This window comes from Phyllobates terribilis, unplaced genomic scaffold, assembly GCF_046119375.1.
Source record: "Phyllobates terribilis strain yellow unplaced genomic scaffold, ASM4611937v1 Scaffold_1__5_contigs__length_1240528914, whole genome shotgun sequence".
NCBI classification, from domain to species: domain Eukaryota; kingdom Metazoa; phylum Chordata; class Amphibia; order Anura; family Dendrobatidae; genus Phyllobates; species Phyllobates terribilis.
In genome coordinates this window covers 719,415,330-719,430,256 of record NW_027362761.1, presented here as the reverse complement: position 1 = coordinate 719,430,256, position 14,927 = coordinate 719,415,330, and the positions used below count along the sequence as shown (strand labels likewise).

The window sequence follows — 14,927 nt, the reverse complement described above, 5'->3', positions numbered from 1 at the left end:
CGGGGCAGGTAAGATAGCAGGACAGACAAGAGACAAGTCAGTTTTTGACCCAAGAGTGGTGTGCTGAACATCTGAGCACCAGCTGAGGCCACCAAGGGGAGGAGCAGTTTGACCATGCGGTGGTAGGCCTCAGCCTGTAACAAAGAACCGTGCCTGCGACCGCAGAATCCTCTCCCTGCGTCACAAGAAAATCAAGAAACCGGTAACTGATATGCTGTGGTGATTCTGTGTGTTGTATTCCATTGTTGTATAGTTTAGCCTGACCTTATACCTGTGTATATTTAGTTGTATATCGTGTATCTAGTGTATTATTATAATCAATTACCTCAAGTAATTGTGGGCCTGCCTTTTATTCTGCATAACGAACGCACGTCCGTGTGAGCTCGGCTCAAGCCAAAACGCTACCCAGGGTTGGTTCCTGACCCGATATAGGCCCATTCACGGACTGGGCGTATATCTAAAATAGGGACTGGTGGCAGCATACCAACTGGGGATTGGGGAAGGCTGGTAGTGACGGTCGGAGGTTCAGATATATATATTCCTGGCGCGGCCAAGGAAGATATATATACCGCCCTCACTACAGAGGGCCCCGATACCCAGTAGGTTACAGGACAGTCTCCCTGGCGACCGCTTATCCTAGGTGCAGTTCCTTGACTGACCTGAGGCTAAGAGGGCGCTAGCGAGTTGTGCTGTGTAGTGACGTTACGGTTTAGTGACGTTGAAGGGATAACACACTACCGTGTTCCCTGCGCTGGTTGCAGCTTCCTGGCACTACTTTCTCTAGGTGCAGTACCTTGACTGACCTGAGAGGTAAGGGGGCGCCAGAGAGCTGCACCCACCGGCCGGCTTTCATCACAATACCCGAAAAAAATTGTTATACTGGCCACGGGGTCAGTTCAATTCCAAATAAAAAATACCATGCCCATATCTCTATACAGTAATATGAATGGATATAACCACTTTATGTGCCAGAACATAGTAATAAGAGCAATAAAAAAATTAAAAATATCCAATAATTATATGTTGTACCATTTCCATTTAAAAGGAAACTTGTCATGTCCAGAAACGCTATTAACCTGCAGATATATATGGATAATAGTGTTAAAATACTGCCTGGTTGCCATACAGAAGCAGCAGCTACAGGGAGAAAATTAATTTAAATTCTCCCTGCACACACGCTGTAGCACAGAGGAGAGAGCTGTGTGCACACATACTGCAGCAGAGAGAGGAGAGAGCTGTGTGCACACACGGGAGATCCCTGTGCACACACGGTGCAGCAGAGAGAGATAGTTGTGTGTCCACATGCTCCAGCATGAAAGACAGAACTGTGTGCACACATATAGCCGCAGAGAGAAGAGAGCTATGTGTATACACACTGCAGCACAGAGGAGAGAGCTGAGTGCACACATGCAGCAGCAGGGAGGAGAGAGCTGTATGCACACAAGCTCCAGCAGAGGGAAGAACCTTGTGCACACAAGCTGCAACAGAAAGAGAGCTGTGTGTCCACATGCTCTAGCACAAACGATAGAACTGTGTGCACACGCTGCAGCAGAAAGGGGAGAGCTATGTGCACACAGCAGAAACACAGAGGTGAGAGCTGGGTGCTCACATGGTGCAGCACAGAGGAGAGCTATGTGCACACACACTGCAGCACAGAGGAGAGCTATGTGCACACACACTGCAGCACAGAGGAGAGCTATGTGCACACACAATGCAGCACAGAGGAGAGCTGTGTGCAAACACGCTGTAGCACAGAGGAGAGAGCTGTGTGCACACGTGCTACAGCAGAGAAGAGAGCTGTCTGGACATGTGCTGCAGCAGAGAAGAGAGCTGTCTGGACATGTGCTGCAGCAGAGAAGAGAGCTGTCTGGACATGTGCTGCAGCAGAGAGGAGAGAGCTATGTGCACATGTGCTGCAGGAGAGAGCTGTGTGAACACATGCTGCAGCACAGAGGAGAGAGCTGTGTGAACAAATGCTGCAGCACAGAGGAGAGAGCAGTGTGAACACATGCTGCAGCACAGAGGAGAGAGCTATGTGCACATGTGCTGCAGGAGAGAGCAGTGTGAACACATGCTGCAGCACAGAGGAGAGAGCAGTGTGAACACATGCTGCAGCACAGAGGAGAGAGCTGTGTGCACACATGCTGCAGCACAGAGGAGAGAGCAGTGTGAACACATGCTGCAGCACAGAGGAGAGAGCTGTGTGAACAAATGCTGCAGCACAGAGGAGAGAGCTGTGTGCACACATGCTGCAGCACAGAGGAGAGAGCAGTGTGAACACATGCTGCAGCACAGAGGAGAGAGCAGTGTGAACACGTGCTGCAGCAGAGAGGAGAGAGCAGTGTGAACACATGCTGCAGCACAGAGGAGAGAGCAGTGTGAACACGTGCTGCAGCAGAGAGGAGAGAGCAGTGTGAACACATGCTGCAGCACAGAGGAGAGAGCTGTGTGAACACATGCTGCAGCACAGAGGAGAGAGCTGTGTGAACACAAGCTCCAATCTAAGGCTGAGGTCACACTTAGATGACTGTGATTAGATTAAATTGTGCTTCGGGGGGTGACACTAGACTCCCTTTAAAAAGAAGGAGCTGTGTTTAATTAAACTGATAGGACTTGATTTGGAATGGCACACACCTGTCTATATAAGATCTCACAGCTCACAGTGCATGTCAGATCAAATGAGAATCATGAGCTCAAAGGGACTGCCCAAGGAGCTCAGACAGAATTGTGGCAAGGCACAGATCTGGCCAAGGTTATAAAATAATTTCTGCATTACTCAAGGTTCCAAAGAGCCTGCATAAGGCTATGTGCCCACGATGCAGAAATGCTCAGGATTTTTTCCTGAGCGTTTCTGCATCTCTGTGGCAGAAAAAAACGCATGCGGATTGTACATGCGGATTGTACATGCGTTTTCCTGCCAGGGACATGCGGAAATGAAGCGTTATCACTGACATTTCCGCATGTGGATTGACAAGCGCTTTCCAAGCGATTAGCATCACTTGGAAAGTGCTTGTGACAACTAGGTCACACTATATAAATCCATGCAAACGGCATGGATTTATATAGTGTGACCCGAGAGAGTGGTAAAAATAAAAAAATAAATGTATACTTACCCTCCGATGGCCCCCGGTGTCCTGCTCACTCCGTTCTCCCTTGCCGACAGCGGTGGATTGAAAGACCTTCCGACGTCAGCGTCGCGTGACCCGTCACATGACTCTGACGTCAGCGCAGGTCCTTCAATCCACCGCAAAGTGCTGGGAAGCAAGGAGGAGCGCAGCGCGGGCCGCCAGAAGGTAAGTATACATTTATTTTTTATTTTATTCTTTTTTTACAGATTTTTTAATGGTACCTGGGTGTGGATGAGACTCTCCTCTCATCTACACCCGGGTACCATCCGCACATTAGAAAGCTTGGATTACGCATCTACATATACAGTGATGCGTAATCCATGCGGTCTAATGCAAGTCAATGGCGGCGAAGACGCAGCACTTCTGCAAAATAATTGGTAGTGCTGCGTTTTTTTCCGCAATGATAATCCGCAGCGGAAATTTCCGCAGCACGTGCACAGCACATGTGGATTATCATTGGGGAACATTGCTGCCCTTCTACCATGCGCTTTTAATGTGTTTCCGCAGCTGCAGAAACGCTGCAGAAACGCATTAAAAACGCATCGTGGGCACACAGCCTTATCCTTAAGTGGTAGAACTTTGGGACCACCAGAAGTCTTGCTAGACCTGGCCGTCCAGCCAAACTGAGCAATCGTGGGAGAAGAGCCTTGGTGAGAAAGGTAAAGAAGAACCCCAAAATCACTGTGGCTGAGCTCCAGAGATGCAGTAGGGAGATGGGAGAAAGTTCCACAAAGTCAACTATCACTGCAGTCCTCCACCAGATGGGCCTTTATGGCAGAGTGGCCAGATGGAAGCCTCTCCTCAGTGCAAGACATGAAAGCCCGCATATAGTTTGCTCATAAACACATGAAGGACTCCCAGACTATGAGAAATAAGATTCTCTGGTCTGATGAGACAAAGATAGAACTTTTTGGTGATAATTCTAAGCGGTATGTGTGAAGAAAACCAGGTGTTAGAACCCTCCTGTTCGTTTTTTTTCTATTTTGTGGTCAGGTGACCTGCTGCCTATTTATTCCTGCTCCGCCCATCTGGTTTTGCTGGACTTCAGTGTTACTTTGACTCTTAATCTAGCCAGGTGCTTTGTACCTATCTCTATAGTTTGCTTGGTCCTTGGACCTCTAAGTATTTTTGTCAGTTTGTCTTTTTGCTCCGCTACAACTTCTGCTAGGAGGTGTCCAATTTTGTCCCAGTCCTTAGTACTTTTAGGGACCCCTCCCTTTTATCTATAGGTCTGCGTTCAGACTAGCTGAGGACGAAGGCGGGTCTGTCCACAAGGAACAGGTTGCCCGCTGCATTGTAGGGAATCAGCTTAGTCCTATTGTAGGGACAGTTTTCCTTTCTTTCCTTAGTTCTTCTAGCAGATCATAACACCAGGCACTGCTCATCACCTGCCCAATACAATCCCAACAGTGAAACATGGTGGTGATAGCATCATGCTATGGGGGTGTTTTTCAGCTGCAGAGACAGGACGACTGATTGCAATTGAAGGAAACATGAATGCGGCCAAGTACAGAGATATCCTGGATGAAAACCTCTTCCAGAGTGCTCTAGACCAGTGGTCCCCAACCTTTTTTTGCACCAGGGACCGGCTTGAAGCAAGATCATTTTTCCATGGCCCAGCAAGGAGGGGGTGGGGTGGGCGGGGCTTTGGTCATATGGGGGCGGGGTAATGGAGGGATTTGGAGTTTAGTGCATACTTATCATATAGTGTAGACCAGGTCCCCGCCAGGAGCTATGCCAGGAGCCCCACATAATGTGCTGTGCCAGGAGCCGCATCACTGAGGCCCCATCACGCCCTGCAGCAGGACAGGGCAGCTGTCCTGACAGCTGCTGTTCAGCTGCATTTACTTCATCCCAGGGGCGGACACAGACTGTAGTGGGCCCCTGTGCAAGAAATTTTTGGGGGCCCCCCCCGCCCTTCATAAGGCAACAAAGTTATGTAAACATAACCCCCCCCATGTGCAGCTCACCCCCCATGCATCTCTCATCCCCCTCCGTGCATCTCTCATCCCCCTCCGTGCATCTCTCACCCCCCCGTGCATCTCTCATCCACCCCCCGTGCATCTCTCATCCCCTCCGTGCATCTCTCACCCCCCCCGTGCATCTCTCATCCCCCCCGTGCATCTCTCATCCCCCCCGTGCATCTCTCATCCCCCTCCGTGCATCTCTCATCTCTCCCCTCCCCCCCATGTGCATCTCTCATCTCTCCCCTCCCCCCATGTGCATCTCTCATCTCTCCCCTCCCCCCATGTGCATCTCTCATATCTCCCCTCCCCCCCATGTGCATCTCTCCCCTGCCCCCCATGTGCATCTCTCATCTCTCCCCTCCCCCCATGTGCATCTCTCATCTCTCCCCTCCCCCCATGTGCATCTCTCATCTCTCCCCTCCCCCCCATGTGCATCTCTCATCTCTCCCCTCCCCCATGTGCATCTCTCATCTCTCCCCTCCCCCATGTGCATCTCTCATCTCTCCCCCCCCATGTGCATCTCTCATCTCTCCTCTCCCCCCATGTGCATCTCTCATCTCTCCCCTCCCCCCCATGTGCATCTCTCATCTCTCCCCTCCCCCCCATGTGCATCTCTCATCTCTCCCCTCCCCCCCATGTGGATCTCTCATCTCTCCCCTCCCCCCCATGTGCATCTCCCATTCCCCCCACTCCTAGTTAATTGTATTTAAAAAAAAATAAAACTTGTTATACTTACCCCCATGCGATCCCTGCAGAATCCTGGCGCTCGTCCAAATCCCTGACACCAGGTTCTCCTGCCTTCCGGTCATGTGACGGCGCCGTCACATGACCGGAAGTCAGAGGAATTATGAGATGTCCTGGACCCGGCGCTTTGCATGGGGCCGGGGGCCCCATGAGGAGAGAGACGCACAAGAGGGGGGCTCCGAGGGGGCTCCTACCGGCCGGGCCCCCATACTGGAGTCAGGGCAGTCATGCCCTGATGGCGGCCCTGCTGGAGGCTGGAGGGGCCCCCTCTCCCTCGGGGCCCCCGTTCAATGAACCGGCTGCACGGGCGGTAGTTCCGCCCCTGCTTCATCCTGCTTCAGGACCTGTGGTGACATCACAGTTATGTACCTTGATGTCATCACAGGTCCTCTACAGGTCTACCCTGCGGGAGTCTAGAACAGCGGGCAGCATCCACCCCACACAGTGTGCTCTGAGCCACCGCAGACCAGAGCACACTGTCAATGTTTAGTGATTGTCTGTGGCGGTGCCGCGGACCGGCTGAAAAACCCCAACGGCCCGATCCTGGTCCGCGGACCGGCGGTTGGGGACCTCTGCTCTAGACCTCAGACTTGACCGAAGGTTCACTTTCCAACAAGACAATGACCCAAAGCACACAGCTAAAATAACAAAGGGGCGGCTTTAAAACAACTCTGTGACCATTGTTGACAGGCTCAGCCACAGCCCTGACCTGAACCCAGTTGAGCATCTCTGGACAGACCTGAAAATGGCTGTCCACCAACGTTCACCATCCAACCTGACGGAACTGGAGAGGATCTGCAAGGAAGAATGGCAGAGGATCCCCAAATCCAGGGGTGAAAAACTACTGAGTAAAGGGTCTGAATACTTATGACCATGTAATATTTCAGTATTTCTTTAATAAATTTGCAATAATTTCTACATTTCTGTTTTTTTGAAGTCAAGATGGGGTGCAGAGTGCACTTTAATGAGAAAAAAATGAACTTTTTAGAATTTACCAAATGGCTGCAATGAAACAAAGAGTGAAAAATTTAAAGGGGTCTGAATACTTTCCGTACCCACTGTACATCATTCACTGAGACTCTACTGTATATATCAAATAGGATATACTGAGACTGCTGTACACATGACATAGGAGACACCCAGACACCACTGTATACATCACACAGGATCTACTGACACACTGCTACAAAGATCACATAGGATACACATACTCTGTATACATCTCATAGTATACACTGAGACTCTGCTGTATACATCACAAAGAATACAATGAGACTGCAGTATACAATTTTTTTGTTACGTATTATGCTTGCTTATATACACTATTTACACATGTACACATGGCATACACAAACACTGCTGTATACACATCACCTAGGATACAAGACTCTGCTGTATACATCACACAGGATACAGAGACTGCTGTATATACACATCACATAGGATACACTGAGACTCTGCTCAATACAATCACAGAGGATACACTGAGATTGAGTATACAATTTCTTAGTTACATATTATGCTTGCTTATATACACTATTTACATATGTACACGTGGCATACACAAAAACTTGTACATTATTTTTTAATAGCCTATGTGGCACTATATAAGCAAAATATATGCTTTTTCTTGGTATGCTCCTTTATGTTTACAATAAATAAATGAGACAGTTTTACAGTAAGATAGATTTGAGGAATCACACACAATACACATTATCAAATACAAACCAGACAAGGGGGACAGGTCTCTGTTTCTTGCTACCCACCCTGTAATATCTTATCATTCTCTATTCATGAGAGACTATTGCAAGCAGGTTCGAAAATACTTTCAAGACACTATGGGGTTGTTGTACCAGAAGACCCTAAGACTTGTCGGTTTATTGTCCGAAACAAATCTTTCTACTTCTGATCGCACTTTCTCTGTAAAGACACCCACACACAACAAAGTCAGCGGTACCTAGAAATATCATCTAGATCGGCCAATCATCTAATGATAGCAATGGAGAAAAGGATCGGACAGGTAGAATTCAACAGCTGATACTTTTATTTCCACTGGAGATACATCCCAGCCAGACAATGCTTTCTCCTCTCTCCTCATTGAGTGTTTATGTGTGTCGGTGGGGTTGGGAGAGGTAGACAAATGAGAGTTTGGACGACAACTATATATTGTGTATGGGCCTCTTACGACTCTGTATGCCATGACAGAAAAATAGTGGCCAACTTTCAATGGCCCATAATCATCCTGCCCACTGGGACTGGATACATCTGGTTACCTAACTCTACCCCTTAAAAAGTAGCTTAATAAGTATAGGAATAAAGAAGTTAAATTCCATAAAGTCCCCAAATACTGTCTTTTCTCATTACCCAATTTTTGATGACCCATAAAAACACCATTGCCCTTTCCCAACTCTAACTACCAAATCCCAGCAATAAGAATGAAGAAGAACTCAATACCAATTTTGATGATGTTCAGTATTTTAATTATGGCAGATGCAGATGAGCATATTTTCGGTCCGAGTGTGAACGGACAAAACACCGGTGGGTCCCTCCTAGCAACCCCAAAACAACATATCCACGGGGCCAGGTGACTTCTTCGTCCTCTCCTGGTCTCCCCAAAAGTATCCATGTCTCACTGATGGTTAATGGAGCAGAGCTGAATCTTTCCAGTCAGGGCCATACCCTTAGGCTAGAATCATGTAAAATACAAATCTGTGTCACTTTGGATGCCATGTAATCCATCTACTTTCCTGAAGGATGCTTCTCATTCTCCTCCTACAGTCTTTCTGAATCTCTGTCCCAAGACTCTGCTTCTCTGGGCACAAGTCTGACCCTTACAAAAACACATGTACCTTCTTAAATACACATCCACAGGTTAAGAATTAGAGATGATATTATTTCACAGGGCTTGAGTATCCACAGCTCATCCCCCAAGATTGACTGGCAAACACCCTACAATAGTATTTAACATATCTTGCAAACATTCATTGTTCTAGCTAATCTATTTACATAGTTTGTATCACAGGGGTTTTTGTAAATATGCATCATTGTTTCAGAATCAAAGAGCAGATAACATTCAGGGTTATACAAATTATAGTCTGTGTTAATCAACTAAAGAAGAACACAGATTAAAGAGTCAACATAAAAATAAAGGTGTGCTGCTCTTGCCATCAGAAAGTATGTCTGGCATAATTAAGATTTTATGCTGTATCTTCACATGCTTCTATGGCACTTTCGACACCATAGCTGAAAACAGTTGATTGGTAGGGGTGATGGGTGTTTAGACCCCCACCAATCTGATATTGATGTCCTATCTTAAGCATAGAGCATGGGCTGAGCAGTGGCTCAGTGGTTAGTACAACATCTACATAGAGCATGAAGGTTCAAACCGTGTTTATACGGGTGTACTCTGGTTCCTCCGAAAGACATTTCATACAGCATTTAGATGTGAGCCCCAATGGGGGCCATGATGTCAATATCTGCACAGCTTTGCAGAATACATTTGTAGCCGCAGCACAGCTCTTGCCGTGCTCGGCGGTCAGTTTGCCCACGATTAAAGGCCATGAATATTCACCACACCCATGGGTGTGGTGAATATTCATGGCCTTTAATAGCAGGCACGCTGACAGCCGAGCGCAGCAGGAGCCCTATTAGGGAGAATGAATGGTCACTGCTCCCCACGCACGCAGTCCTGGCATGGGAAGCAGTGACTATTTTGGCACAGAGCGTGACACAGCGCTGGAAGAGAGAGGAGGTGAGTATGAGTGTTTATTTTATTTCTGTGCAATGTGACGGGGATCAAGGGGTGCCAAACATACAAGAATGAGGGGGCCATGCATACAAGGATGAGGGGGGGCATACATACAGGGATGAGGCATGAGGGGGGCCATACATACAGGGATGAAGGGGACCATACATACAGGGATGAAGGGGGCCATACATACAGGGATGAAGGGAGCCATACATACCAGGATGAGGGGGGCTATACATACAGGGATGAAGGGGGCCATACATACCAGGATGAGGGGGCCATACATACAGGGATGAAGAGTGCCATACATACCAGGAAGAGGGATGAAGGTGTAATACATACCAGGATAGGTGTGAGGGGGCCATACATAACAGGATGAAGGGTGCCATACATACCAGGAAGAGGGCTGAGGCGGCCATGCATACCAGGATGGGGGATTGGGGTGCCATGCATATCAGGATGGGGATGAGGGCCACGTATAACAGGAAGGAAGGGCCATATATACCAGGATGAAGGATTTTTAACAGAATTGGGGGACATTACCCCTATAACAGTGTCAGCAGCAGACCCCCTCCCCCTTAACAGGGCATCATGACAACATTTTTTGCTTAAATTTTTTTTCTATTTTCCTCCTCTAAAACCTAGGTGCGTCTTATGGTACAGTGCATCTTATAGTCTGAAAAATACGGTACTTTGTTTATGGGACAACTCCTTTAAGCAGTATTCTCACAAGGAAGGTCAGTGACTTATTATTATCAATATTACCACAGAAGAATATAATTGATTAGTTCTCTTCATAGAGCTGAAGGCAAACGGTGGCATGACGAAAAAAAAAGGCAGATAAGCTAGAGGAGTAAAGATGGATAATAAGGGATAGCAGGTGGCAACCGTTTTGTAAGGGTTAATCTACATCTGTAAAGCCTGGCACAGAGAAAGTGACAGATGAGTCCCTCCCTCACATTGCCAGGCAGACTGGTGCCATCTGCTGCGTGTCTCAGGGCACAGGGAGGAGAACCAGCATTCTCTGTAAGAGAGGGGGTAACAGAGAGGGTGGAGGAGAGGAGATCAGAGATCTCAATGTTACCACCACATCTCTTCTCCTCGTCCATCTTCTCTAACTCTCTGCTAAGCACATTCAGTTTATTTATTCATTTCGAGATCTGTTCTTTCTTCCCAACCCCCAATATTTTCCTCACAAGCCACAAACTGAAAGAAGTAAAATTTGTTAAGACTTCTGCAAAGAAACCGCAGTGAGAAGAAGTGTCATATGACCTTCTAGGGAGGGAGAAAACGGAGACAAAGAGAGAGACAGGGGCAGATAAAGCGGAAACGTCAGGAGAAACACGCTCACAATTACACATTCTCCCCTCAGAAGGGACACAATCTTCCAGGCCAAATCTCCCTAGAGCTTCAACCTTCATGAGTCAGTGGGCGCTGAGAGAATAATGCTGATGTAAGAGAGACAAAGCAAGACCAAGAGAATAGAAACAACTGTGAGGGGTGAAATGTGGTGGAGGGAGAATGATGGATGCAATAGCGCCATGTTTATGGAGCCCTGAGACACTTTCCAACACAACGAACAGGTGACGTTTTCCTTAAGAAAGGAGCATGGCCTCCAATAGAAGGAAACAAGGTGAAGGTCTGTTGAGACCTGATTACTAGCTATGTGTGATTCCTGTGCCTAGAGCTAGACAGGGCAGATACTTTATTCCATCATGGAAGATGACAAAGTATACACAGACGTCTGCCCCTTACCAAAATGTTATATATAGACAAGAAATTTGTGAAATTGAAAAAACTAAACCATTAAAGGGGTTGTCCTGTGATAACTTACTGATTGGTTGGATGCCCAACTGCCGCTCCATTCATTCTTTGTGGGATTGGCGGAAAAAGTCGAGCGCAGAGTTTGGCAATTTTGTAAGGAATGTGTACTGACACTCTATACTAATGATGTTCTGCCGATCAGTGTGGGTCCCAGCGGTCGGACCCCCACCCATCAACAAGTTATAGCCTATCCTGTGGACAAATGATAACTAGCTTTCTCCAGACTTGCCAAACCACTGTTATACAATGTCTTTAAAAACTTTTATTGCATTTAAAAAAAAAAAACAGGACATGAATCTGAATTTAAAGTGTATTACTTTATGCCTAAGCTCTTGTGTCTGAATAGTATATGCCACCCACCCATATATCCTCAAACCCTCTTATCTTTGCACAGCCAATTGCTAGCCAACACACAGGACTGATGACTAAATGGGGGTAGTAAATGGGGTCACGCTGCACTTTTCATACAGACAAGCTGTGCAGGGAAAACTAACAGCACTAAACCTCAATGTCAAGAGATGGGTCGTCCACTGTTAACAATTGAACACTTAAAGTTCACATAACTTTATAGTCAAACAACATTGAAGTGATCAGATTTCTATTAATAAGAAGAAATAACCATTACAGTAATGAGGGCTAAAAAATTATCGCCCAAAAATCATCCGCCCCACAAGTCAACTCCAGGACAATCTGACTGTGCAACAAAAAACATATCTAGTTACTTTAACAGTCTATCCCTGAAAGAAAGCACGTAAATACTGTATTTTTCGGACTATAAGATGCATTTTTTTCCTCCAAAAAGTCTGAATGTTGGGGGGGTGTATATATATATATATATATATGGGGTGTGGGGGGAGCGGTAGCGGTGGAGGAGCGGGGCACAGGAGGCAGCAGCCGACCGCTGCAGCCTACACTGTCCCCGCTGCTAAAGAAAATGAATATTCATTGCTCCCCATGCCCATGGGGCGTGGGGAGCACTGAATATTCATGCTCCTGCTGCTGCCGGAATCGCCTGTGCCCGCTGTTAAAGGCGTATGAATATTCAACCTCTCTCCACGCCCATGGGCGTGGGGAGGGGGTGAATATTCATGCCTTTTAATGAGCGGGCACACAAGATAGCCGGCAGCAGCAGGAGCCGCAGCACGGCTCCGCTGTGTGCTGGCTATGAAGGAGAGTGAAGTCACTGCTCCCCGCACACACAGACCCGGCGTGGGGAGCAGTGACTTCCGGCAGCTGATCTCTCCTTGTGAGCCGCGCATGGCAGTGACGTCATGCGCGGCTCACATAGAGAGATCAGTGCAGGCAGACAGGATGCAGCACTGGAGGAGAGAAGAGAAGTGAGTAGGAGTGTTTATTTTTTTTTTATGTGCAGCATGATGGGGATTAGGGGGACCATGCATACTAGGATAGGGATTAGGGGTGCCATGCATACCAGGATAGGGATTAGGAATGCCATGCATACCAGGATAGGGATGAGGGGTGCCATGCATACCAGGATAGGGATGAGGGGTGCCATGCATACCACGACAGGGATGAGGGGTGCCATGCATACCAGGATAGGGATTAGGGGTGCCATGCATACTAGGATAGGGATTAGGGGTGCCATGCATACCAGGATGGAGGGGTGCCATGCATACCAGGATGGAGGGAGGCCAGGCATACCAGGATGGGGATGGGGACCACATATAAAAGGAAGGGAGGGGGCATATATACCAGGATGGGGGATATTGTCAGAATTGGGGGACATTACCCCTATACCATTGTCAGCAGAAGACCCCCTCCCCCTTAAAAGTGCATCATGACCACATTTTTTGCTTACATTTTTTTTTCTATTTTCCTCCTCTAAAACCTAGGTGCGTCTTATGGTCCGGTGTGTCTTATAGTCCGAAAAATACGGTAATCACTTACAAGAGAGCTGAAAGTAAAGGCCCTGATCAATCAAGAAATCTCGCATGAAAGATCATGACATGTCAGAAAAATGTTGGTGCTAGTCCCTGCCAGCTTCGCCAAAGCGGGCAGAGCTGGATCAGGACAGAGTGTGGCTAAGCTGACATGGAATATTCATTATAATTATGCCACAGAAATTGTGTAAATTACACCAGAAAGGCCCACAAGCTAGAGTAATGGATGCGCCAAATTCATTAGGAGGCGCATCTTTCTCCAGAGCTCCTTTCATTTAGACTGGCTTACAAAATGCTAGAGAACCGGTCAGCACGATTTTGTAATGTAAAGTAAAGATATGGCTGTAATGGCGATGTAAGGCTATGTGCCCACGTTGCATTTATGAAGCAGAAAATTTCTGCTTCATAAATGCAAGTCCTCTCCCGGAAAAACGCATGCGGAATTCCGCACGCGTTTATCGCGCATTTTTCGCGCGTTTATCACGCGTTTTCCACATGCGGAATTGCCTTGCGTTTTTTATGCATTGGACAAAGGCAATTCCGCTTGCGGAAACGCAAAATTAAATGACATGCTGCGGATTTTTGAACGCGGCATAAACGCTGCGGAAAAATCCGCAGCATGTGCATAGAACTTGCGGAATCCCATTGGGGACCATGGGGTGCAGATATACATGCGTTTTTCAAGCGTTTACGCTGCGGAAATTCCGCAGCATATACGCTTGAAAAGTGCTACGTGGGCACACAGCCAAATAGTGATTAAATTCATACCTGAGGGGAATCACAGACAGAGGAGAAGACCCAGTGCACAGTCCGGCCCCTGTGCACCAAAATCTAATTAGCAGAAAACTTCCTGTCCTGTCCTGTTACGTACACTAAATGGAGGCCATACAAGTAACGTAGGCCATCAAATTATTGTACACTTAAACAGCTAGATCTCAAAGGGGTTGTCTAAGGTTTTCTTCTAGGGTGTTTGTTTAAAAATTCCTTCTTTTCGGTGCCTACTGAACTGAGCACCACTTCGTTTAAAAATTGCAGGAACACTCAACTCCATAAGTGGGGTACCCGTGGAATATATATCGTAAAATCATTCTCTAAAGATGAAAATATTAAATAAAAAATAAGACAAATCCCTGGCAACTTATTTAAAGGGTTTCTGAAAAGGAAAAGAAGCAATCCTTTTTTTCTAATCTTGGACAAACCCATTAAGATGTGTCTCGTAACAAGTACATAATACTATTCAAAGGAGTAAGATACATAAAAAGGAAAAGATACATACTAAAGGAAATGTCAATAGAAAAAAATAAAAACATTTAATTAGTGAATAAAGCTCATTTTGTCTATTGAGGTAATCACTATAAAATTAGAAATCTGTCCTAAAATGTTTATAAGACAGGTACATGTGAGCATGTGCAGTAGGAAACTCTGCTGCTGTTACTTGGAGATACTGTAGCTTGACAGTACGTGGTATTAGTTATCTCCAGTTCATAATGGCCGCTCAGCATAGAGATAGACAGATTGGACAGCAGTGTGAGCAGTCTCTTATTACCTCAGCACCCCAGTATCTCCAGAATTATATCAGAAAGACAGTGTGGACAGCAGTGTGAGCAGTCTCTTA

At 46.9% G+C, this 14,927-nt stretch overlaps 1 protein-coding gene across 9 annotated transcripts in view; it reads right to left on the bottom strand.

The window, feature by feature from the left end:
- Nucleotides 1–14,927, bottom strand: part of NFIC (nuclear factor I C) — a 220,121-nt gene that overhangs the window by 188,003 nt on the left and 17,191 nt on the right. The window lies entirely within an intron of this gene.